The sequence below is a fragment of the Ochlerotatus camptorhynchus genome, unplaced genomic scaffold (genome assembly GCF_037179485.1).
Source record: "Ochlerotatus camptorhynchus isolate MF236.1 unplaced genomic scaffold, CSIRO-AGI_Acam_v1.1 ptg000063l, whole genome shotgun sequence".
Taxonomy (NCBI): domain Eukaryota; kingdom Metazoa; phylum Arthropoda; class Insecta; order Diptera; family Culicidae; genus Ochlerotatus; species Ochlerotatus camptorhynchus.
In genome coordinates this window covers 1611600-1617599 of record NW_027040553.1, presented here as the reverse complement: position 1 = coordinate 1617599, position 6000 = coordinate 1611600, and positions in this window count along the sequence as shown.

Below are 6000 nucleotides of genomic sequence, written 5' to 3'. Positions count from 1 at the left end.
CATTTTTTACACTATTACGGAACTAAACAAAAAACAACGATAATCTAAAAAATACTCGAAACAAAGACACTAGCACTTACACAGTTCAGATCTGTAGATAAACGAAAAATAAGACCACTCCCGATGGAAATTTGCAAGTTGTGCAATAAAATGTACATTATTTTGAGTTTTGAAAATCGTCATTATGATGTAAACAAAAGGATTGGATGACATTTCCTTTCAAAATCGGCTAGCGCACTCTACATTGATGGTGCATGAAAAGAGCCTATTGCAACACCAGTAAATGTGTTAGTTTAATGAATGCAATAAATAATAATGAGATAATTACGGAATTATTGACGTAGTTACTTTACATAAATCAATGAAGTTCTATAGAAAAGTAAGTACAATTCATCCAAAAATAATTTGATTTGGTTTTAATTTAAATTATACCACAGAGAACAGACATGGAGGCTCGAACAAAATTTCTCTGAAAACTTGTGTAAAGATTCCTATTTGACTTAAGCACCACTAACGGCGACTTCCCCACTTAAAAACCCTCTTTGACAACATGATGGCGCTGACGTTGCACAAATTACACTAGACACTAAGTGCTAGTAGCGCCAAGTGGCAATTTTCAACAGAAAATTTATCGATACTAGCGCAAAATTGGTCGAAAGTGGAAAATTTAGAGAGAAAATCAGGAGATGCTAACACCACGTAACGGCGACGTTCCCACTTATTTTACACAAGTTTCTGACCGAGCTTCAACGTCTGTTCTCTGTGATTATACCATGATTCCATTTAAAATCTAATGAAATATGTCGTTGTTAATACTGAAATTTCACGTAGCTTGTACGTGAAACTCCAATGTTAAAATTTAGAATGGAAGCTTTCTTCACTACATGGAAGTCACGTAAGTATTACGTGAAAAGTGCGATGGAAAAAATCCACATATGTTTTCACGTAGCATTAACGTGTAGAATTTTTTGAGTGTAACCATACAATAAAATTTATTGTGCTTAAAATAAAGTGTATTGTCCACAACGATACATTAACCATAGGATTTATTGTTTCCACAATAGAATCTATGGTAAACAGGGCTGTCATCTGTAACCTGCGTGTTACAATTTATCCCGTTTTGTGTAGTTTTGCCGCCGAGTGTAATTTAGCCGTGTTTCACACGAGCGTGTGCCGTGTTTGTTATGCTCAGCGCTGCCATTTATACAGATTTATCTGTATTATACAGATTTTTTAATCTCAATACAGACCTGATACAGAATACAGATTTATCACAGATTTTTAAATTACAATACAGATTTCTACAGATTTTTATAAAATGCTTGAGAAAAAAAATCTATATCAAAATAAGTTGTCAAGCAGTTCTCACTAATATCAATATATGTTATAATTTTGATATTCTTCGCATATCTTTTAGCTCTCATTTTTGTTCTGTTAGCCATCAACTCCATCAAAATGAAATCAATTTGAGTTATCAGGAATAATGAAAACAACATAATTCTTGTTTTCATTTTGTTCTCACGCTCTGCTCGGGAACCTATCAAATTTCCATCGACAATTAATCATGTTATGGTGTTTTTGATAGCATTCACAACCAGAGGACCAACCGCTTTCGGATGCATATGGAGCTGGTAGTAAACGATTTGAGATTGTATGGGGATTTACAGTATTAATTGATTATTTCCAATATAAGCATGTATGTTAAATACAAGAAAAGTGCCCGAGCACATTAAAATGGTACAAATACAAGTACTCGTAAACATTTTACTTGCATTGAAACTGTATTTCGTAAGAAATTGCGGATTTTCTGATATTCTCCATACTGCAAAAATGATTTTACCAGCACTGGCACGGCGACATCTCTCGACTTTTCGGTGTAACTACCCCACAAATGATGTAATTAATTGTATTCATCTATATTAAAAATATCAAATAGTAATGAACTCGTGCTCTTTTTTGCATTTAAAACTGCTTATCAGGAAGATAATGAATAGAAACTAAAATCTCCATACATTTTCAAACGGCTTCATATCACTCTTATAAATAAGTACGACCGATATCACAAATGGCGCAATTATATCAACAATCAATACGAAACTAACGATTTTAAATTGGCTCACTACTTAAGTAGCCTATTGGTCCCAAGCAAACGATTAACGTACCCTATTCTAGTTGAAATTCTATTACTACACTATGTTTGTTTTGATTCGCTATGAAAGTTTGACAGATAACATCAGGGGTGTGTGGATTCATGCAGAATATGCAGGGGTGAGTGAAATAGCTTGGGACTGCTTGGGACCGTTGTTCTGGTACTGAGTGAGCCAAAAATAATAATGATTTTCTTCGGGACCCAGTGGTCTTAGAGTTACCTCCATGGCTGAGCCAAAAAGTTGAGCACGTTATTTCGGGACCTTCTAGTCTTAGAGTTACCTCTATGATTATATCCCGTATGGTTAGTACGACAGCCCGAATAGGTGGTTAAGCACTTTTATGGTTATTTTGTACGCACTGTATTTGTAAAACAACAAAACATGATTAATTAAGAAAAAAATCGTCAATACAGAAAATACAGATTTTTTAATAGAGTGGATACAGATTTTTTATAAAACCACCTGGCAGCTCTGGTTATGCTTTGTTATGCCGGCGACATACTCACCACTATGCATTCGTGAATAATTTTAATTTGTAAATTTTACGCGTTATTTTAATCGTTTTTTGTTGGTGTTAGTTTAGTTAGCTAAGGATAAAATTATCGTTTAATGTTGTCTCGCGTATTCAATAAAGTTAGGTCCTGATTCTCCTCCCGCTGCAAAAGAAGGCGAAAACCATAATCAACATAACAGTCGAGCGCGGTTGCAGGAGCGATGGTGGTTTTGTTTTGTGATTGTGACGTTGTGAAAAGAGTGAGAACAATTCGAGCCACGGTGAAGTACGGGTGTTATTCTGCTCGGAGACGTATTATCGTTTTTAGTCCCGAGATAGTGACTCCAACTGGGAGAAGAATTTCCAATCGTGTCGCGAGTGCAAGTACGCATCTTCCCAGTGCACCGCGAGTGGGAAGCCGGCCCCGTGGCTGCGAAAATTAGTGTTGTTTAGTGCAACAACCAAGGGTGTCGGATCGCCATTGTGGGAAGTAGGACCTACACGCTCCTCTGGCTAATCACCAAGGATCCGGCCAACACCCGCCGTCCTAACTGCGGTGGCTCAGCCAATAGAGCCAGTCTCGCCACCGCAGTTATTCGACAAGCAGGATGAAGCAGGCAGTACTCAGGTGAGTTTTCCTGGGCAGAAACACTGCGGTGTCTGCCGGGGTTGCCCCGGCTAATTGTCAAGGACCGCTGCTAAGCAGCCGAAGAACAAGACCGCTCAGGCCGTGCTTTGTAGCAGCAGAACCGCCGCCATACCGTCGGCCCCACCGAACATCAGCAGCAACGGCGAGGAGGAGGACAAAGGACAGATAAGTAGATAATAGACGTCTAAAATTGATTCCTTCTTGTTGGTTTGTTGTTTCACCCAAATCCGAACGACTTTGGGGGAAGTACCGTTGCTCGAGGCCGCACCGCCGGGGTAAGATCGGGCCAGCTATAGGCTGGCAGGTAAGCCGCAACTTACACATCTGATCACTCAATGTGCACACTTAGAAATTAATACCGAACTCGGTTTAATTTTCTACCGAACCTCTTCGGTTACCAACGAGAAACCGAACAAATCAAGACCAACAATTGAAATGGCCTTAACTGCATTTTGTAAACAAACCTTGTAAGGCCATTTTCTCGCGAACCGAGGTCCGCAAAGGCAAACCAACATAATGAACAGGTAGGGGAAATTCTCCTCTACCCGATTGTGGTTTAGGTTTGCGAATGAAGGTTTCGGTTCGCGAGAAAATGGCCTTACAAGGTTTGTTTACAAAATGGAGTTAAGGCCATTACAATTGTTGGTCTTGAAATGGTTTAAAAACATTTTTTTTCAGGTGTATTTATCGAATCAGACCCGAATGTCGGTAAAATAGTATAAATTTCACATATAGAAATGAAGGCTGAACCAGAGACAAACAGACGTAACTCTTTGATAAAGTTTTTCTTGAAAACATAGTATCTCAAAACATAGGACCTCAGTAACGACATCTCTCGGGCTTCTCGCGGAAAACAAGCTTGCTCGCTAGCTCGCAAACAATATTGCATAAAAGTTATATAGAATGTATAGAAACGTCAAAGTGATCCGATTCCAGCGCTGCAGCGAGTAGTTCGCGGAACTGATAATATTCAAATCAACCGTTAAATACGTGAACGAAGATGTATAATGAAGTGTTACGTCTGTTTGTCTGTGGCTGAACCGAAAAGTACGGTGAAGTATCGAAATTTACGAATTCGGTACGTGACAACCGAGAAACTCGGTAAACTGAACCGAACGTCAAACGCTTTAACGTCATACGTTCCACTTGCGCTCAACTTCGTGACGGAAATTTTAACCGAAAACTCGGTTCTCTAAGCTGAGTTTATTTTTTTTCTCGCGTGTGCTCGTTGGACGTGTGCAACAATTCAGTGAAAATGGAAAAAGTTCTGCACGTTTGATTGAAATCTTTTGTAAGTATTTTATTCAAGTATATATTTGGAAGAGTTAATAAAAATAAGAAATATTATCACAGACAAACAGACGTAACTCTTCATTGTGTATCTTCGTTCATGCATTTAACGGTTGATTTGAATATTATCAGTTCCGCGAACTACTCGCCGCAGCGCTGGCATCGGATCACTTTGACGTTTCTATATATTCTATAGAACTTTTATGCAATATTGTTTACGAGCTAGCGAGCAAGCTTGTTTTCCGCGAGAAGCCAGAGAGATGTCGCTACTGAGGTTATATGTTTTGAGATACTATGTTTTCAAGAACAAGTTTTTCAAAGAGTTACGTCTGTTTGTCTGTGATATTATCATCTGTCGCATTACATAACTGGTTTTATTTTTATGAAACTTCGAAGTAACGTTTCCTTCATAGAAATTTAAAGCAGGATTTGAAGTGAAAACAGAGCACTTCCCAAAAAACCGAATTCCGTAATTACAACAGGTGGGTCGGTTTGTTTGACAGCGTTCGGTAGTTCTTGAGTAAACCGATGTTCGGTTATTTCTGCTTAAGTTTATTTTTCGTCAACCGAGATTTTCGGTAACTTTGACACATTGTGGGTATAAAAAGAACTAACGACAGCTCGGTTATTCCTCTTTGAACCGAACAGACTACCGAGCGTTCAGCAGCTAAAAACTCCGTTGAAACCAGGGGGGCGACTTTATCTACGATGCAGGAAATATTGTGTTCTGCTGTGGCTAGCTGCGCGTACGCTTAGTAGATAGAAAGAAGATTTATCACGATTTTGAAGATTTCCTGCAAAAAGATGATGCGCGATGCAAGTAGATGCGAGAAATGAAAGAAGATTTTTTCGCTAGTGTGAGATTTTTTGAGCATCTAGAATTGAGATTTGAGATTTAGATGTGTCGCCCCTCTCGGGTTGAAATCAAACCGAGTTCGGTATTATTTTCTAAGTGTGTGCGCAATGTACTGATTTTCTGAAATATTTAAACAAAGTGGGAATCAAGCAAACACAAAATTTGCTTGTCTTTCACCCTGCGCAAGTGTAAAGCAGTGGAGAAGAGAAGACAGACACACACCCAGAAATAACGAAAGCTCAATGTGTAGCCATCGCTCCGATGGCTCCGATGCAAGGAGCGCCACTCAGTGTGGTTGCAAAAGACAAAATTCTTCTTCGTTATGCTCTTCTTCATCTCCTATGCATGCAGTCGTGGTAAGCAAAGTCTGCAACGAATTCAAAGAAGACATTATTCGCTCCCTGCGCCGCACGGAGTGTACCACTCACAGATCAGTTGGAAAAGAGTGTGCGAAGTAAATGGGAGAACCACACCCTCTTTGTCGAGTGTTGTGAGATGCATGCACAAAGTTGCTTTGCTAACGCTCTAAGAGCAACCGTAACGGTCGTTGTCATTTGCGCGA